Source organism: Balaenoptera ricei, chromosome 4 (genome assembly GCF_028023285.1).
Source record: "Balaenoptera ricei isolate mBalRic1 chromosome 4, mBalRic1.hap2, whole genome shotgun sequence".
Taxonomy (NCBI): Eukaryota; Metazoa; Chordata; class Mammalia; order Artiodactyla; family Balaenopteridae; genus Balaenoptera; species Balaenoptera ricei.
Window position 1 is genome coordinate 107,032,142 of NC_082642.1, and position 22,184 is coordinate 107,054,325.

General features: G+C 36.6%; 1 protein-coding gene and 1 non-coding gene across 10 annotated transcripts in view; one reads left to right on the forward strand and one right to left on the reverse strand.

Annotated features, from left to right (window-relative positions):
* BBX (BBX high mobility group box domain containing) overlaps positions 1–22,184 on the reverse strand; it is a 286,046-nt gene that overhangs the window by 233,168 nt on the left and 30,694 nt on the right. The window lies entirely within an intron of this gene.
* On the forward strand, positions 13,333–13,405 carry TRNAE-UUC (transfer RNA glutamic acid (anticodon UUC)). The gene has a single exon. It is a non-coding gene; the product is annotated as a tRNA-Glu (tRNA).

Consider the following 22,184-nt stretch of genomic DNA (forward strand, 5'->3'; position numbering starts at 1 on the left):
CTGCCTGAGATTTTGAAGAAAACTCTTAAACCTGAGTAGTCTAATGAAACAATGAAAAGCAGATATTAAAAGAAAAGTAGCTCGCCTCAACACTCTAGAGGGGACCCAATGCGAAAGTGAGGAAAGATGGCATTCTACACTGGCGACTCTTTTCCAGGTGTGTGACCCTCCTGGGGTTTTTCTCACCGGTTCTAAACTCGACGCCCACCCACACACTCCAGGGCCGGAGTATAAAACCAGAGGGTCCTTTGGGGCCCAGACAGTTACTGTATCAGTTACAAGAGCTTCGGGGGACCAGTATTTTACACATCCACCCTTTTTAATACCTCGAAAGGCTCAAAATCAACTCCCCCCACCCCAATCAGGTAGCTGCCTTCTGCAGACGGCGTCTTTCCTCTCTTGCAAATCCACCACTCTCCCTGCATTGGACGGCACGGGGAAAAGGCCACAGGCAGGTGACCGGACCGCACTCTGCATGGCCCGGGGCACAGGAGGGACTCTTCCCCCTCTGCTCTCGGTGAACCTGGCGCTGGCTTCACCGGAGGAGGAGGAAGCACCTCCCGGTGGGCGAGGGCGCTGTGCTTCTTTCTCCCTCCTTCCTGCAGATGGAGGCGGGCGAGGAAGGCGCCGGTTCCAAGGCCAAGAGCCCCTCTGCTCTCACAGCAGACAGGCGGGGCAGTGAAGCCACAGAGCGCCCCGTGTGCTTCTGGAAAAGGGGAAAGGAGACGATCACGCAGGTGCTACTGTTTTCAAAATACTGTAAGGTTCTAACCTGGCCGCTAGTACGTGATATTTTTTGTACACACAAAACCTGAAGAGAAATGGGTTTCCAGAAACTTTACCCATTGACAAATGAAGTTTAAACTCCACCCTCTCTTCCAGAATCAAGTCTGTGTCCCCACCGGCTAGAAGGCAGTGTGGTAAAATGTCCTACCCTGAATGAATTTATATTCAAGTTGCTTTCCCTCGGTAGCTCCTCGCTGTTGCCTGGAAACAGGAAACCCTTCCCACCTACATGCTTCCTGACTACTCCCCCCACTCCTCTTAACAGTGCAGTAAATGTACCTGGCCATGCTTCTAGATACTGTTTGTCTTAAAGAAGAGCTGAGTCTTTTAAATAGAGCAACGGCAGAAATTTTGCCATTCACTACCCAAACAAATTAGTATCGAACACTTGAATTACTTAGAAGAACAAAAACAAAAGGCACTTTACTTAGAAGCATTTAAAAATGGTGAAGGTTAAATATAAATTTATTAAAACAAGTGTGTCAAATAAAAACAGAAGTTAACCTGAGTTTTTTAACCTACTGTTTTGTCTCAATATTTCTTTGAAATCCTGTGTTCTTGGGGTAAGGGAGGACACCATCTCTTAAGCAGCTCCCTATGCTGAAATGATCACAGTCACCATGGCGCCCCCTAAACTTCAACACCCAGATCACACCAGTTGCTAAGCCCTCGTGGAGTCTAGTTACCTATTCTTCACTCATTTGGTCTTTCCTTTCCACTCCTTTTGCTATCACTGAACGTTAGCTCTGAATGGATTTTCATTGAAGATTATTGCAGCAACAAGAGCTACTGCTATTATTATCAATTACTTAGAGAATACCATATGCCAAGAAGGCATTTACATGTTTTAATCTCACTATTTCTCTCAAAAGTCAATGAGGCAGGTACTATTATTATCCCACTTTAAAGATGAGGAAACTGAGATTTAGAGAGTTTAAGTAACTTGCCCAAAGTCATGCACGCTTAAAGTAAGCCTCAAGTTCCTCTCCTGGGAAGACAGAAGTAGAACATCTTTATCTTCCAACGTTTCCTTCTGTTCCTACTAATTTTTGTTAGGAAAAATTGTTTTGATAAATTTGTAAAATTTTAAATGTTCATTCACTTCCTTGCTAGGTGAATCACATTGTGCTTTACACTCACACCAAGAGTACCACACAATGGTCCACCCCCTCCCTTTAGAGAGGAACAGGTGTGTTAGAGATCTTTTTTAGTATTTTAATTAATGGGATTTATGGCAACAAATTTTATGTGCCTTTCAGAGATGCAGTAAAAAAAATAAATTTGTTCTTGTGATTTAATGTTTATAAAGAGCGGTGGGAGAATAAAAAGTCATAAGAAAAGTTTTGCTCAGTCCCTTGTAGCCAAAGACCCAAGACCCTAATAATAAAACAAAACTCACAGGGTAAAAATAACTAACCAGATAGATAGACAGACAGACAGATCGATCGATGGATCAAGCCTCATAATGTTGACTTGCACCTAAAGCAAAACTGAAAACTAGAAACTACCCCAAAGTTAGTGAATTGGTGAGGCCATTAAGTTGAAATTGCAAACAAGTTATTGAGAATTTCTAGTTAACATATTCTTTGGCTTTAAAAAAGTCAATTATTTATTCAGCAAAATGTAGGTAGTGTTTTGATTCTTAAATGTATTGAAGGGCTTCCCTGGTGGCGCCGTGGTTAAGAATCCGCCTGCCAATGCAGGGGACACGGATTCGATCCCTGGTCCAGGAAGATCCCACATGCTGCAGAGCAACTAAGCCCGGGTACCACAACTAGTGAGCCTGCACTCTAGAGCCCACGAGCCACAACTACTGAGCCCACGCGCCACAACTACTGAAGCCTGCACGCCTAGAGCCCGTGCTCTGCAACAAGAGAAGCCACTGCAGTGAGAAGCCTGTGCACCACAACGAAGAGTAGCCCCCGCTCACCGCAACTAGAGAAAGCCCACATGCAGCAACGAAGATCCAACTCAGCCAAAAATAAATAAATAAATAAATAAAATTTATATTAAAAAAAATGTATTGAAGAAATCACTTATGCATATGCCAACAAAATCATAAAATAGCCATTTAATTCTAAGCAAACACCATAGGCAGGACTGGGTTCCAGTTGTAGCATTATGATTTACAAGCCACCTCAACCTCAGCACATCCCTCAGATGGCCTGAACCTCAGTTTCCCCACATCTACAAAGATAAGAATGGCAACCCTGACTTTACTATAGGTTGTTCTGAAAATCAAATGAGAATATGGATAGGATCTAAAAATATAAAGTTAGTTTTTCTGAACTATATATTCCTTGGTTCTCATCACATTTTAAATTGTCAAACATACAACAGAAAGATTTGAAGTCAGCACTTCTCTAATTTCTGGCATACATGCTTCATTTATCTACATTTAGAAAACCTGCTTTACCTTTTTTATTAACTTTTGAGATAGTACGCTATTCAAGAACTACATGCCTATTAAAATTATTTAAATTAGACATAATTACCCAGGGAAATTAATACAACGACCAGTACTGCGTGTGCAGTTATTCAAGATATGATTGTTACTTATGAAATTTTCAGCCATGGAAATTGTATTCATCTAGAGCCAAAACCAAAAAGCTAAGAGAAATGGACAGATGATACAGTATTTCAATAAAAATTAGTATTACAACTAACATAATCCCATATGGTATTTGTTCAGACTACAGATATCTACCCCCATCAGGTGGTCAGTGTAGGCAACACTGGTGGCAATTTTGCCAAAAACTGAAATATTTGTGAGCTGATAGGATTTGGGTTTCTCTTTTCCTAAATGAAAACCTAGGCCACTCACTGCAAAATATAGTCCAAAAACATCTTATTCACCAGGACAGTGATAAAATCAAGCAAGTCTTGGATAATCAAACTGTCCCTGAATACTGGCAACAAAATGAGAGAATACCAAATAAACCTGAATTGTTATCATTAAATGTTTTTAAAATTTACTATGGTGCATAATTTGATACACAACTAAATAGTGTATATGTTCATCAAGTGGTGAGGTGGGGAGAGGAAAAGGGGAATACAACTGAGGGTGTTACTATTTTTAATTCAAGTTGTTTACTTAAACAACTAATGAGGAAAGAAAATTCTTTACAAGAAACTTTATCAAGTTCACTGAGACAAAAATGTTTTTAGGCCTAGATTATCCAGGTAATGATCCTGGTTTTTCCACTAGAGTTTATAAGGATACAAATGGTGAATGTCTAACTGCCAGCCTTTTTGTGGGTTTATGTAATTCTTTGGTTCCAATACACCTTTCATTTATCCTTCTCTGTTTTTAAGCGTGAGACTGTTCTAATAACCAGTGGTCAGATACCTGGGGTGTTAACCCTATGTGGATATTTGGACCGCAGCGACTATTATAGCACCTTTCTAACCCAGGAAGTCCACTCGAGCTGGTTTACACTGCCCTCTACAGCCTTGAGTCATTCCTTCTGAAAAATAAATCTGTCTTTTTGTAATGTGGAAGGACAACACAGAACAAGGGGTCAAGAGAGATTCTTAAGCATTCAGTTTTCATCTCTAAATCACATTAATCACGGTGACTTGAAAGCTGAATTTTTAAATATTTGTCACATATGTTTTTACCCATTTTTATTCATCACGCTCCCAATGAGGAATTTTCCTTATTTCATTTCAACAAACAATTACTGAGTGCTTATTATTATGCATGACACTGTGCTAAGTGTTAGAAGTACCAAAATACCTATGATGTGATCCTTTATTCTTCATAATTTCCAAAGAGCAGCCTAAGATTTATTTAATAGATAATAATTAAAGATATGTATGTATTTGAAATGACATTTCTTGAAAGATCAATCTAAGGCTGCTATATTGCGAAGAAGAGTAAAACAACCTATACCCAATTATAACTTACTATAATGTTATCTTGGAGTAAAAGAATGTTGGGTTTGAATCTAGAGTCCTCTATCAGCTGTGTGATCATGGATAGTTACTTAACTTTCTGGATCTCAATTTTCTCATTTATAAAATGGGGATGTTTGTAATTCTTACCTCCAGTTTTTGGCAAGAATAAGTGATATATCCTTGAAACCATATTGCCTTATCATAATTAGTGTTCAATAAATGATAGCTCCTAAATTATTTTTATTACCCACATGTATTTTCCAAACCAAAAATGGAGACATATAAGCTGAAAAAATGTTAGTGTATTTATGAAGACAATGAGAGAGGAGATTTTAAATTAGGACTGTCCCAAAAAACCAAAACTGTGTATTTCCTCTTAAATCTACTGAAAATAGTCAATAAAACTGTACCTATGTTTAATCTATTTTCATTTTTAAAGCCTACATAATATTTTCACAAATATATTTATTATTTGTATCTCAAGACATTCTCAGCTTATACAAGGATACCAGATGATCTGACTAATAAATCTTCAAGGAGAATACTTCTTAATCTCCATAAGACATATCTGATTCTTTTTGTTGTTATTTAGATTTAATCTATGTACATTATTAAAGGAACAAAATTGTGACACATTGAAAAACAGTTGCAATAATGTAGGTTAATCATTGTGAATATGATCTTATTCCTATAATAAGGGTGTAAGACTGAACAGAATCTTTTCATTGTTTCTACTTGGTTAATCTTTTAATAACTAAATTGGGATAACATTAAAAATTAGTATATGAGTTGCATATTTGCTCAAAATTTTAAAATAAGCCAAAAATACATGAATTGGTATACTGGTAGTAAATTAAAGGCACTGACTTCTTTTGAATTCACAATTAACAAACAGTGTGACATTTAATAAATCAATTAATGAATTTTTGTTGTTTTATATTCTGTAAAATGGGCCTCTTACTATAACAGAAGTAAATCAATATAATATTTCCCAAAAAAGATTAGCTTTCCCAGTCATACTTCGATAAATATAATCGTTTATTTCAATGGTTGATAATTTAAATGTTACTTTAAAAAAATCAGCCTGTTCACACATTTGTATATTAAACACTGAAATGATTATTCCACATTGATAGTAATTTTAACGTTTTTTTAAGAAGAATTTGTAAACATACTAACAATCAGAAGACTACAAAGAAAGGAGGTAACATGTTGAGAGTTTACTGTAATTATAAAGTATTTAAAGACTAACATACAATTACTTTTAACACATGAAGATCTCCAATCCGTTTCAGGCATTTTTGGCTTCTCTGAAGAGTAACAATCTCAGTAAACTAGCCCTTTGATGGGCACCAACTGTCTCAAGACAATGTATTAAATAAGTTTTTAATTATTTGCTCTTATTTAAAAAAAAATAAATGACTGTCACAAATCCATTCACTAGGAATTACTGAGAAGTAACAAAAGGACCAGCTGAATACTGCAATTCCAGAAAGTTCAGGCAACACAGAATTTCCGAAGTAGTCACCAGGACACAGTGGTTCTGTTCAGAAATAATTGTACCATCCAAGTGTACTTTCTGGGTAATATTTTCAGTCTCTTAGTCTAGCATGATATAATTTCCCATAACCTTTATTTACCCTTTTATATTATGTTGCTAAATGACTTCTTCCCAAAATCAGTACATTATCCTTTCAGAAACAGCAAATGCCCTGCACAGTAAATGGCAAACAGGAGAGAAACTGCACCAGTGGTGTGTAGCTCAACTAACATATCCCAACAAGTGGATTAAATGATGCACGCACACACACAGGGACCAAACACTGAGCAGGGGGGAAAAGAAGAACAAAGAAATTACTCTAAATAAGAAACACTGTCAAAGGTAGGCCAAACATACCTCTCTTAAAAATACTGTTTACTTAGTAAGTTTGAGAAGCCAGTAGAACCAGTGATCAAAGATTTGCTTAAGGCAATGAATTTCAACAACTAGAACAACATGATCAGCTGCTTTCAGGGGAATAAGATACAAGAAACTATCATATTTAGGATATTTTCTTAGGTTTGTTGAAAAGGAATTGCTAACTTAAATGAGGTAACAGTTGTGAGTAAAATAACCTAGTACAGTTTCTGACATGTAGTATCTAGTAAGTTAGCTAATAGTATTACAATTACATAATTTCATCCCCACACCAAGATAGCACAGTGATATTTTATCACAATTTTGCCAGAAAATTGAAGCTTAAATAGAGGCATCAAGTAACCAGCCATAACACAGTTAACTGGTGGTCAAACAAGATGTGAACACAGGTCTGTATGACTGTTGAAAGCTATATGCTTGTATCAGACATATACTTTACAGGTGTTTCAAAATCATCTGTATATATATAAAAAGAACCTTAAATCCTGGAAATGAAACTCTGGACCTCCTGGAAATGAAAAATGTATTTACTGAACTAAAAGACTGAATATGAATAGTAGGATACCACTAAAAGAATACCACTGAAGAAGGAGTTAGTGGGCCAAAGATTTCTTCAGAATGCAAACGAAAAGGATAAAGAAATAAAAGGTAAAAAAAAAAGAAGTTTTCAGACACAGAGACCCAGAGGACAGATCTATTTTTCATTATCTATTAGCAATTCCAAGAGGTGAGAATAGAGACTGAGGGAGAGGCAATATCTGAAAATAGAGTATTTGAGAATTTGACATAATTGAAGAACGTAATTCCAAAGGAATAAGGCTTCACATTGAAAGCAGTCACTCACTGAGTACCAACTGGGATAAATTAAAAACAAAAACACACACATCAAAGAGAAATTCTGAGTAACAAGGATAAAGCAAAAATCTTTAAAATTATCATAAAAAAGAAAGAAGACTTATCCACAAAAGAGATACCAAACTTCCACTTTAAATAATAATTCAGGAGGAAACTTGTCTTTATCAACCTAAAAGGCTGAAAACAGAGAACGGGGGAAAATAAGAGCATGCTTAAGTTCTTCTCTTATTCAGAGAAAAGCTAGATACCTACAACTCCAGACATTATAAGAAAAACATGTTTAAATACACATATTAAAAATATATTGTGGGGCTTCCCTGGTGGCTCAGTGGTTAAGAATGCAGGGGACATGGGTTTGAGCCCTGGTCCGGGAAGATCCCACATGCTGCAGAGCAACTAAGCCCATGCACCACAACTACTGAGCATGCGCTCTACAGCCCGCAAGCCACAACTACTGAGCCTGCGCTCTACAGCCCGCGAGCCACAACTACTGAGCCTGCGAGCCACAACTACTGAGGCTGCATGCGCCTAGAGCCTGTGCTCCACAACAAGAAAAGCCAAAGCAATGAGAAGCCCACACACCGCAACAAAGAGTAGCCCCATCTCGCCACAACTAGAGAAAGCCCGTGTGCAGCAACGAAGACCCAACACAGCCAAAAATAAATAAATAAATATATTAAAAAAAGAAAAAAAAATATATATATATATTGTGTGTGAAGGTGGGGGAATTGGAGGAAGGGGGTCAAAAGATACAAACTTCCAGTTATAATATAAATAAGTACTGGGGATGTAATGTACAGCATGATAACTAGTTAACACTGTTGTATGGTATATTTGAAAGATGCTAAGACAGTAAATCCTAAAAGTCAAAGAACTTTTTTTTCTTTTTTTGTGGGGGGATCTATATGAGATGATGGATATATTAAGTCAACTAAACTTACTGTAGTAAACATTTAATAATATATGTAAGTCAAATCATTAATGCTGTATACCTTAAATTTGCACAGAGATGTACGTCAACTATATCTAAATAAAACTGAAGGAAAACAAATAAATAAACAAACAAGCAAACAAACAAAAGTGATCACGAAGTAGGAAAGAAATGTATGCTATTCAAACCAGCAGAGCAAATAAAGAATAAAACAAAGAAATGTAATCATTCCAATGATAGTATGGAAAATGGAAACAAAGAGAGGGTAATATAAAAAAATTAGCAGGTGTAAGTCACAGTAAATATTAACACACTGTCAGAGACATGCTCAGACTAAATTAAAAAATAAAAATCTATGTCCACATCCATAAAAGACATCCTAAAACAAAATGACACATAAAGTTTTAAAATTCAGGGATATGAAACTATACAGCAGGCAAATGGAAAGAGAAAGTACATATAGCAACAGTGACACCAGACAAAAAAGAAATCAAGGAGAAAAATCATTAAAAGGGAAAAAGAAATATTTACATTACCAAAAAGAATAATCTTCCAAGAGTGAATAAGAGTTACTGATTCTTATACACTTAACAACAGTTTTTGAAATATAAAAAGAAAACATTTTCAAATAGCAGAAATTAACAAATCACAATCAAATCATGCTGACAGACTTTAAAATACCCCTCTCAGAAAATAACAGATAAAGTAAAAGAAAAATAATGTTATGAAGGATAGGAATAACATATTCAAATTAACCTAACGGATATAATATTAACCTAACAGACATTTTATATGTAACACTCTGGACTCCACATAAAAAGAAATCACATTCTTTGTGAAGACATGAAACACTCAGAGACTGATCATATAGTGGACAGCAAAGGCTAAATTAACAATTCCTGGGGCTTTCCTGGTGGTGCAGTGGTTAAGAATCCACCTGCCAATGCAGGGGACACAGGCTCAAGCCCTGGTCTGGGAAGATCCGACATGCTGCAGTGCAACTAAGCCCATGTGCCACAACTACTGAGTCTGCACTCCAGAGCCCACGAGGCACAACTACTGAGCCCGTGCACCTAGAGGCCGTGCCCTGCAACAAGAGGCACCTGTGCACCGCAATGAAGAGTAGCCCCTGCTCACCGCAACTAGAGAAAAGCCCGTGTGCAGCAACAAAGACCCAATGCAGCCAAAAATAAAATAAATAAATAAATTTTTTTTAAAAAAACATTCACTTAAAAAAAAAAAATTCTAAATATTGTTATCCTGCAGGCCACATTCATTAACCTAAATACAATAAGGTATGAAATCAATTAACAAACAAAATAGATAAATTAGGAGTTTGAGATTAACATATCACACTACTATATATAAAATAAACAACAAGGACCTAATGTATACCACAGGGAACTATATTCAATATCTTGTTAATAACCTATAATGGAAAAGAATCAGAAAAAGAATATGTGTGTATATGCATGTGTGTGTATAACTGAATCACTTTGCTACATACCTGAAACTAACACACTGTAAATTAACTATAGTTCAATTTTAAAAAGGTTAAAAAAAGAATATGCAAAAGAAATCAATAATAAAATGACAGCCAAAACAAATTTAACTGGGAACTTTAAACTATTTCTAAAAGTAGTGTATTGGTTAAAGAGCAAATCAAAGTGCAATTTTTTTATATTTCAAACTGACAATGACTGCACTACATAAGAAAAACTGTGAGATGTCACCAAAATGGTACTCATTGAAAATAGTGAGACAAATGACATTTTAGAGACAATTAAAGTTTGAAAATAAATGAATTATTTCAAAACAAGCACTAGAAAACAAGAACAAAAAAGAATCAATTAGAATAGAAGTTAGTAAATGAGAAATACTAGAGACAGAGAAAAATTAAGCATTATAAGAAAACACTAAGAACAACTTTATACCAAAAACTTTACAGTCTATATGAAATGGATGGCTTCCTAACAAACTATAACTTATCAAAACTTACCAAAGAACAAGCAGAAAAACCAACACCACACTAACCAAGGTAAAAAAATTAAAGCAACTGGCCGAAGGTCTACATCCTCAAAAAAGGCACTAGCCTGAGGCAGTTTTATAGGAGCTCTAATACACAAGCATTCAGAATAAATAACTTTCACCTGAAACAAACCGTTATCCATAAGTGAGGCTCACTTAACCCCATTCAAGAACCAGGTAAGAAGAGCAAAGAAAAGAAAAATTATTGTTCCGTCACACTTCAAAGTAGATGTAAAATTCTTAAGTAAAATTTTAAAATGGAATAAAACAGGGTAGGAGAAGAATAACATCAAATAGAGTTTAGCCCAGAAATGTAAGGATGATTGCCATCAGAAAATGTTATCAGTGCAATTCACTATATTAAGAGGTAAAAGAAAAAAATGACATGATCAGGTCAACAAACTATTTTACTACACATTCATGATAAAATTTCTTAGCTAAGAAAAGGAGAGAATTTCCTTAATCTGATAAAAAAAGATCTAAGAGAAGGACATAAAAACACCATTCATAGTAGTCAAATATTAGATGCATTAAAATATGTAAATATAGAGACTTCCCTGGTGGTCCAGTGGTTAAGATTTTGTGCTTCTAACAGAGTAGGGGGGCACGAGTTCGAGCTCTGGTCTGGGAACTAAGATTCCACATGCCACGTGTTGTGGCCAAAAAATAAATAAATAAATAAAATATCTAAATATATATACAAGAAAGGACGTACACTATCACCAGGAGTAATCAGCATTGTACCAGAGGTACTAGTCAATGCATTACCCAAAAGCAAAATTGAAAAGAAAGAAAAACAGAAAAAGGAAAACATTGGACAAGGTGACACAACTATCATTCATTAGTGACTTAACGATTTGACTTTATGTAAGAAAATCTCCAAGAGAATAAACTGACAAACTAATAAAACCAATAAGAGAGGTATTATAAAGCTATATAATTCAATCTATCATTTCCACAGAAACAGAAAAATACATCAATAGAACACAGTATTTAAGTTCCAAAATATTTGTACATGATTAAAGCATTTCAAATTAGTTAAAGCACACACTATTCTACAGATGGATCTGGGACAACTAGTTGTGTGTGTGTATGTGTGTGTGTTTGGAGGTGGGGGGTGACGGGAGAAGAGGGGTAAAAAGATTGATTTCCACCTCACAACATTAACAATAAATTTCAGACAGATTTTTTAAAAGGTTTAAACATGAGAATCAAACAGATACATGTATAAGAGAATATACAAGGGAGTATATCAATGACACTGAGGTAGGAAAGACCTTCTTAAAGTACAAAAAGAAAAGCAAGAAGGAAAAGATTGACAAAGTTGACTACATAAAAACTGTCAATGTTCCCTGGGAAATGGCATTATAAATAAAGTTAAAAGAAAACACACCGAACTGATAAAGTAGCTAGCTTGGGGAGTTGGTGGGGCTGACAGCAAAACATTAAGACTAGGAATGAAAGTCAAAAGGAAATTTGTTCTTATCTTTTATTCATTCAGCATTCATTCACAAACATTTATTGAGTGTTTAATATGTGCCAGACCCTGTTATAAGCACTAGGTATATGGAGCAAACAAAACAAAGGGCCCTGTTCTCATGAAGCTTCCTTTCGAGAGAGAGAAGCAAGGCTCTAAACATGTAAGCCAGCAAGCAACTAAAACACTTCTTATTTTAAATTAAAATAACTTCAGTAATTAGTAAGTAGTAGGAAAAATAAAACAGGATTATAGTTATTCTCAAATGTATCGGGTTTTGGCAAAGAAAAAATGTATTCATGCCTTACCTCTGAAATGGAAACATTAACCTTTGAAACTTCATAAAATTTTATTTTCTCTATAGTAGTTTATATTTAAGGAATTTATGCACATAAAGATATTTACCCTTCTGAAATACCTGGATAGAAATTCTTAAAAGGCCAAATCCAGCAATGACTGACCAGAAAATGGGGGTTTAATGAAAGAATTACAGGCTTTGTGGAGAGATACTTATATACCCATTGTGGCACCAAGTGGAAGGATAGCACCTTGTGTCTGGTCCTGAGAGATGGAGCTAAAAGCCACACTGAGCTTCACAGAGGTGGTGAGCAAGTTCCATGGGTCTTGAGAAGAAGGCAGGGAAGGGCCCTTCAGGTCACAAACACTAAGGCTCTAACTGGGCAAAGGAGACGGACCAAAGATGTCCAGACACTCCATCACTCCATCAACAACCTGCCACTTTCTCTCTCTCTCTCTCTCTCTCTCTCTCTCTCTCTCTCTCACACACACACACACACACACACACACACACACACCTCTTGCTATACACCAAGGAGGAAAAGCTGTAGAGCCCAAACCTGTGGGGCTGACAAAACTTCTAAACCAAAAAACCTTGCATGGACAGTAAAATAACAGGCTTTCAGGTCAAAAACAGATGTCAGTCTGTCTACTTCCTAAATATCTGCACAATAGCACACATAAAAATCCACCATGCCCCCCCATTTTGGAGAGAAAAAAAAAGACCTCTAGCTGCTATAACCTTATGGTTCATTTGTTAAGGAAAAAACCTCAAATACTGGTACTTTATAAGTTACATTCTATTTCATTAAAATATTTTATAGAAGGCTGAAGCATGTTAACTCATTTCTTTGCAGGTTACCTACAGTCATTTCAGCAGAAATAGAAATGTGCATAGTACTCTTCCCGGTTTGGAACTTTTCTCTATTTTCATTCTAAAATTTAAAATGTAAAAACACAGATTTACAAGTTTAATTAAACAAGAAGCAGTTTCCAAAATATAAAAAGCTCCTTCACTTTTTAATTTATCATTAATATTTCTTAAAAATATACTCACAAATATATTTAACATATTATATAATTTATCTAAAATTCTATTACATTCAGTCAATCTGTCAATAGTAAATGAATTCCGGGAGTTCCCTGGTGGTCCAGTGGTTAGGACTCGGCACTTTCACTGCCGAGGGCCCAGGTTCAATCCCTGGTCAGGGAACTAAGATTCCACAAGCTGAGTGGTGCATCCAAATAAATAAATAAATAAAAATAAAATAAATGAATTACATAAAATGTGATATTCAAATATTATTTTTAATTAATTACTTACCTAAGACAACTACCAACATATTAAAAAATTGCCCATTAAATAAACCCTGCATTTGTCTAAAGCAATGACAGACTCTAAAGAACTATTATTCTTTTTAGACACTCAGGTCCACAGCTGCCTTCTATAAAACACATGTTCAAAGCATGAACGTTTGAGTAAAGCGAAACTTTCCTTAGAACAAGTGTGTTTATTTGAACACACAATTTCAGAACCAAATCAACAAGTGTTTTACGGGTTCACACTCATAAGGGATCACATGTGTGTTTATTTGAATGTAATCTCATTGAAATAAACACAGCTGCATTTATTTCAACATGTGAGAATCGAGATCTACACATGTTTGTGCAAGAACGAATCATGAAACCATGGCTTAGTGCATGGAAATGTGACTAGGAAATAGCACACAGCACAATCACTTTCTTCAAACATGTCACTGAAAATTAAATCTACAGCAAAAAGATATTTCAGGAAAAGCTATAATTCAATGTATCCCATAATGAACTCAAGATATCAATTTACACTGTGAAGTATTAAAGTGTCTCTTTTATGCTTCATTTGAAAAAAATAAAGAAAAATGCAAAGATGATAAGTAATAAATACGCACGAACCTACCCACTGAAATTTACCATTCTGTAGTATAACTTCAGCCCTTTTTAAAAAAATAAACAAAAAGATGTAAATAAAATTGACATCCTCCATTTTTCTCTTCCTGGTCCCATTCATCTTCATCCCTTCCTCCTCAAAAGTGAATACTGTCATGAATTTGAGCTAAACAACGTATATAGCATTGTTTTGCTGTTTTCTAAAACATATACAGAAGATATAAAGTAAAAATTATTCTATGTTTTGTTTTCTATCAACTTTGTTTTTGAGATTGATCCAACGATGCTATTTCCAGTTTTCTCTATTACAAAACAATTCTGCCATGAATATCCTTATACACATCCTTGTGCAGATGTTTGAGACTTTCTCTAGGGTATAACTAGACACAGAATTGCTATAGTTCTCAAGTTCTGCTAGATACTGACAAACTGTTCCCCTAAGTGGTTGTATCAAAGTGTACACTGATTTGGGATGGATTCCATATAATCAGGACAATCTGTCCCAAGCATAGTGTTCAAGAAATTGGTTTCTTAAATGGCAAAATTCCATTTATTCCATACCTTACAACACCTAAGATACAAATGTGCAGACTTTCACGTTTTTGCTTGATCTGGTCAGGTTAGCACAGTAGTTCTCCACCAGAGGTGACTGTGCCCCTAGGAGACATTTTGATGGTCATGACTAGGGGAATGGTACTACCAGCATCTAGTGGCTGGAGATCAGGGATGTCTCACTCTCCCCAGCTTTACCTTTTGAAAAATACAATGTCCAACTGGCTTGTTCTGATATAAACTCAAATTCACTCCTTGGCCAAGTATAAATTCCAGAAACTTTTGGCCTACGAAATCATTCTTTAGATAATAATAAGCAGTGACCTTAAGTGGAAGTGCTTTCTGACATCACAACAGTTGAACTCAGAATAAGGAGAACAAGCTACAGCACATAATGCCATTCTATAGCCCTATTAATCAGATTTTTTACAACACCTCTTTCTGAAGTAACTGACTACACATATCTAAACTGAAATAACTGGAAATACAACTAAATCTGAGTCTCATGGTTTATCAGAATGAAATCTTACTCTCACTTCCTAGTCGACTTTACTTAGTATCTTGGCTGACATTTTTGCCTTTTCTTTTATTTACATATCTATGCCATAGCAAGAGCAAGAAAGAAAGATTTTTAAGCTAAACTACTTAATTACCTCTTTTGGAAAAAAAGAAGGCAGGTGATAAAAGGTCAAAATACTACCTAGGAAGAGCTGAAAAGACATGTTTGCTTTTGCCTGTCTGAGAGGGGGTTTTTTTTCCTCTTTTTTCCCTACCCTACCCTAAGTTAGAAAGTAATAAAGGGTTTAACTTTCTCTCAATTTAATATGCAAAATGTAACTTCATTATTCATTTGGAGGCCATGTGAGTCAATGGATTAAAAAAAAATGAACAAGAAGCTGAGACAAAGAATTTTAATCCTAACTGACACTGACCCTCTCTTATTGTCATCCTTGGCAATTTTATTATCAGACCTTGTGGCTCTCAATAATGGCCTCTACAATGAAGTCTTCTAAATCTACACATCCATCCCTGAGTTTTAGTTCAGCATTTCCGACTACGTGCTTGACAGCTCCACAATCGTTGCCCCTTACCACATTCCATGCTCCTGAACCTGAACTGCAATTTCTCTGCTCGCTCTCAAACACCCTCCATCACAGAAGCTCCATCCATTTGTGGAAAAAACCAGCATCCTCTTGGCCAGCTTCTTCTCCTTTATTCCCCTAACTCCTGTACTGCTTCCTCTATAGCAACTTTTCTATCCATTTCTTCTTTTCCACACCCACAGCCAAGAGCAGGTCCTGGTTTATCATGTACATTCACTGCTTCCAGACTTGTCTCGCTTCTGCTTATTCCCAGTTTCTCCTCCTGAAATTCACCCTACACGTATGTGGTCATATTAATCTTTCTTCTTCTTTTCTTTGTTTGTTCTTTTTTTTTTTAATATTTTAAATATTTGCAGTTTTTACTTATTTATTTATTTGGCTGCGCCAGGTCTTCGTTGCTGCACGCAGGATCTTTAGTTGCGGCACGTGGGATCTTTTAGTTGCAGCATGCGAACACTTAGTTGAGGCATGTGGAATCTAGTTCCCTGACCAGGACTCGAACCCCAGCCCCCTGCATTGTGAGTGTGGAGCCTTAGCCACTGGACCACCCGGGAAGTCCCTTGTATGTTCTTTTTTATTGAGGCATGATTGACACACAGTCAACTGAATATATTTGAAGTGTACAATTTGATAAGTTTGATACTCCTATGAAACAGTCACATTCAAGATAATGAACAGATCCATCATCCCCCCAATTTTTTCTTATGCCTCTGTAATCCCTCCCTCTACTCCTCTCTCCACTGTGAAGCAACCACTTATCTGCTTTTTATGACTACAGATTAGTTTGTATTTTTCAGAATTTCATGTAAATGGAATCATAGAGTATGTACTCTTTTTTTGTCTGAGCTTTTCAATCAGCATAATTATTTTGAGATTCACCAATGTTGATGGGTGGATCAATAGTTCTTTCCTTTTTATTGCTGAATAATAGTTCATTGTATGCATAGACCATCATTTATCCATTCATTTTTGATGGATATTTTGGATATTACAAATAAATCTACAATGAACATTCATGTACGCATCTCTGTATGGACATACGCTTTCTCTGACTTGGATAAATACTGTAAGAGGAAAATGACTAGATCAGTGGTAAGTGTAGGTTTAATTTTTTAAGAAACTGCCAAACTATCTTCCAAAGTGGTTATACCATTTTACTTTCTCACTTGTAGTCTATGAGAGTCCTAGTTTCTCTACACTGGATATGATCAGTCTTTTTAATTTTAGCCACTTTAATAGGTGTGTAATGGTATCTCGTTGTGGTTCTAATGTGCATTTCCCTAATGACTAACGATGTTGAATATTTTCCACGTGCTTAGTAGCCATCACCTATCTTCTTTGATGAAATGTCTATTCAATCTTTCACCCATTTTTATTAGGTTGTTGATCTTTCTATAATATCGTTCTGACTATGTTACTTCCCGGATTAAATTTCTTCGATGCCAATTGCCTGGCATCGAAGGATATCTAAGACCTGGCCTCAAACCAATATGAAACGATTTTTCTCCCAGAACTCTTTAATAAGCCAAATCGCAGCCCGGTAGAATAACTGGTTTCTAGACACAAACCCACATTTGCATGCCACTATGCCTTTTCTCAGGCTATTCCTTCTACCTAGAAAGCCTCTCACAGAAATTTGTACATACATGTCCAGATCTCTCCTACGTCAAGGCAAAATCAAATAACACCCCTTTCGTGAGGGTTTCTGTTTTCCTCAGTCAAAAGCAACTCCCTCCTCTAAACTGTCTCTTGTTCATTTATGTCCATGTTGTTATTCCTATTATTGTCCTGACCACAGGAGACACTACAGCTAATGGTTAGGAAGATGGACTCTAGATCCAGACTGCCTGAGTTCAAATCCCATTACTAGCTGTGGGACTCTGAGCTAGTTACTTAACTCCCCTGTACCTTAGTGTAGTGGACACTGGGACGCCCCACCTAGACCCCCTTCAGGCCAGCAAACTCACTGCCCAGCTGCTGGAAGTGTGGAATGCTAAGGGCTCAGAGCTGCACAAGACCTACCTTTTCCAGAGATTCTGGGAGATTATACCCCTCCCTTCACTGTCTGTCCCCCAAGGCAGTCCCCACAGCGAATGTCTGACTGGCCCTCTATGATGCCATTCCCGCTCCAAAACTCCTCAAAGGATCCCGCTGAGGCTACATTTTTAGCAAAACCCAAATCTTTACCTGTTTTTTTCCTCTATCTAAGTGGTTCTCAAATTTTAGTGTCAATCAGAATCACCTGGAAGACTAGTTAAACCGTAGGTTGCTGCCCGACTCCCCTGAGTTCCTGAGTCGGGGTTCCTGAGACCTGAGAATATGCATTTTCAGGTATCAATGAGACCACTGCCCTCCCCATCCTGCTTCCCTCCCCTGCTCAGGTTCCTGCTGAGCCCTCCCTCAATAAATCACCTTCGCAAGACTCTGCATCTCAGGCTCTGCTTCTAAGAAACCTGACCTAAGACACACAACTTAATGTATAAAACATGTACATTATTAATTAGACTAAATGATTATTGTGGAGATAAAATCAGGAAATATATGTGCTATGCTCAGAACAGTACCTAGCACATAAAAAACTTTTAATAAGAATTAGTTACCATCATCAGCTCCCCTAATATTACTAAACATTACTTGAACATAGGGTCTATCCCTTATCCAGCTTTGTATCTCCTATATTACCTACAACCAATACCTACAATTGAAATCAATCTAGTGGGCTTAATGTATTGTTCATTGCATTAGCTAAAATAATTACACCTTGGTCTCTACTGAAAGAGAGATATAATATCTGCTCTCTGAAAGAATCTGGAGGAAAACAAAGTACAAGCGCTCAGTTATAGTTGCAGGCAATGTTCAAGAAAGAATTCAAGAAATGAGAATAAAAAGCTGGGAGTGGATCATCAGTGGGATTCCTACAAGGTGACTACTGCAAAGGAAAGAGTGTCAAATGTTATCTGGAAAGAATGTTAAAGGAACTAAATGGCAGATCACATATATATGTGAATAAGACCCTATTATAAAATAGATTACCAGAAAAAACAATGAAAGTGAAAAAATCTTTAATTTCCTGATTATAGATCTATTGCTTGACTTGGTAAACTATTTGCAATTAGAGCAGTCAGAATTTTTTGGTGTTTAGGTAAACAATGGACATCAACCAACTTCTCTAGCTAGACTTTAAAGAAAATCCATTAAGATGCCTAGCCATTTTGCAGAGTTATCTTGACGAGGCCCACACTTCTCAAAACAGAATAATCATGCTATGTCCACTGCCATCATCCCGAGAGAATACAGAGTGGTATAACAAGTAGAAGACACAAAATTAAAAAGGCAGATAGTCTTAGGGAATGAATTTTCTTCTTCTTTTTTTTTGGGGGGGGCCATGAATTTTCTTGATGGAAAATAACTTCAAACACTACTTCTACGTTAAAACATGTAGGTATATTCTTGATAGGTGTGTAAATTACACCACTGTACGCTTGTGTCGATACTCACCAAACTCTATACTTAAGATCTATACATTACACTGTATGTCATTTTTACCTCAAATTAAAAAAAAAGAGGCATATATTATGGAATAGAATATAATATTCAAATAGATTTTTAAGATCAAGCATTCTGGAAACTTCAAAAAAACTGAGCTTTCTGGAAGCACAATTTGGCCTATGACCCATGACTTCACAAGAAAATGAGTTTACCTTCTTCTGCTATTCAGGTACTTCAGGAGAAAATCTGAGAAGCAGAACACCAAGAAACCAATTATTGGTTTTTCATTGGTTATTTTATATAATTTGAGCCTTTTCTGGAAATTTAAATGGGTGACCTGGTAGGATTACCACCTAAGACTGGTCTGTGGCTTAAAACACATTTCCTAAAGCAACCTCTTCAAAAGAAATACCAGAAAAATCACCGCAGCCACAGTAGCCCCAGTGGGGCAGCCCCACTGCTTCTGTTCATTAAAGGAATAACTACAGAAAGTTACCAGATACCTGTAAAGCTGTTTAATACAGAGAACTTACATGTAATACTCCCCTACAGAGAAAAGGGCTCTGAAAGTTTGCTCAGCAAAATGACTTGGCTCAAGGCCAGCACAGAAAACAGCATCTAATCCAAAAAAAAAAAAAAAAAATATATATATATATATATATATATATAAATACACACACACACTCACACACAACACTCTTAAATATCATGAATCTAACGTGAGCTCTTTTGTATGTAATAATAAGTATATAAACCTGTTCAATAAACATCTGTTAATTCAAGGAGTTGAACAGGCAGTGGATTCTGTTAACCAATAATTTTCCAAAATGGAAAGCAAAGTCCTACATCTTGGAAGAACTTGGCAGGATAGCAACAAAGAGTGATATAATATCAGAGCACTGAACAACAGAGCTGAGCAGGCCAGGCCACCTGGGCCCATACTCGATTTGACAGTAGAGACAAGGGCTTGCTGTGGAAGGATATGGTTTTCACCCTTGACATCAACCTCACAAGATTATGGATAAACTCCAAAACCTCCCAATTGCTATAATGAGGGGATGGGGCAGAGGGGTAGGAGGAGGGTGATATGCGCCCAGAAAATTTTAGGACTCTAAGGCATTACCACTCATTCAAATTCACAAGAATGTGGGTGAATAATCCTTTGCTGCCTTCATCCAGGATTCCACAGGTTTAAACTAGAGATTCTTCAGCATTCAAAAAGAGAGCCTCCTTCGATGACAGCACTCTATCCCAGCGGTGTTTCAGATGCCCTTCCACTGGGACCTCCTTAACTCACATCCTTCTAACCTAGAGATGCACATCGTATTTGTGGAAGAGGAGCACTGCGTTCTTAAACGTGAGTGGGACAGTATTTTTGGTTCTCTTTCTGCTTTTTGACAAATAATTTTTTTGTTGTTGGACTTCCATGATCATAGTGGTGATGTGATCTTAGTCAATGTCTTCTTGGAAAAGTTAACAAGCACTCAAAAGTTTTTTCCAGGGTCTTTAATGAAGAACCCAACTTGGGGCTTCCCTGGTGGCGCAGTGGTTGAGAATCTGCCTGCCAATGCAGGGGACACGGGTTCGAGCCCTGGTCTGGGAAGATCCCACATGCCGCAGAGCAACTAGGCCCATGAGCCACAACTACTGAGCCTGCGCGTCTGGAACCTGTGCTCCACAACAAGAGAGGCCACGACAGTGAGAGGCCTGCGCACCGCGATGAAGAGTTGGCCCCCACTTGCCACAACTAGAAGAAAGCCCTCACACAGAAACGAAGACCCAACACAGCCAAAAATAAATAAATAAATAAATAAATAAATAAATAAATAAATAAATAAATAAATAGGCTGAATGTTAAAAAAAAAAAATTATATAAGAACCCAACTTGTGTGAACTATTTGACATTTGCACATCACTTTTCCTTTCTAAACTGCCCTTTGAAATCTACAAATTCCTTTGTAGGCTGGGTATATCTAAAACCTTAAACCAAGAGGCAAGCACCTGAAAAGTTACCCCAACTGTGCTATTTTGTTTGGTCGAATCATCCTGTTCTCACCCCCTCCTACTCAAAACTGTTAGTCTACATGCAAATAGAGAGGGTAAGAGAGGGTGGGAAACTGAGCAACTAAACCTCAAACAGGAGGCTTTGGTAGAGCAGAAACAAATACTCTGGAAAAGAAGTAGAATCAAAGATTTTTTTTTTTTAGAGCATGAATTGCCATGTTAAGGTAAAGCCATTCTCAGTCATCTGCATGGATTTATGTCCTGCCAAAAATATTTCTTAGGTAGTAGAGAGGTTAGACAATATGGAAAAGGCAAAAAATGATGTTATAATAATTGCTGTAGATAAAAAGACCTCAGGAGAGCCCCATCACCAGACTCAGTATTAACTTCTGGATTGTCTTCCCACTGATTCACTTCCATATCATCTTCTTATCACTCAAGGTTTTAGAAAAAAAATACCGCTAGCAAGTTTAAAATATTTACAAACCATAAGATATAACCATACCTCCAGAGTCACTCACAGTAACTGCTTATATGGAGCATTAAACACACACACACACACACAAAACAAACCTAAAATACTACTATCTTCCCAAAATATCACATTCCACCACTGCTAGAAACCTAGAAAATAAGTGTTGTGGAATTAAAGATTTAATGAAACTAGATAGAATAAAGAATTAAAAGAATTAATTAATAAGATACTTAGAAGTTAAGCTGAGTGAGTAACCATGTCTTTTTGCTTAAAATTAATATTGTGCTCAAAAAGTAAGTGAAATGATACCAGTCTACTTACAACACAACCTCTTTGTGTACCAGGTCATTTAAGCTAGGCCCACTTTATACACATAAAATGTGAGAGAAAAAGGTCAATTTATTTTCCACAAATAGCCAGAAAAGGGTTTCAAAATTAAGAAT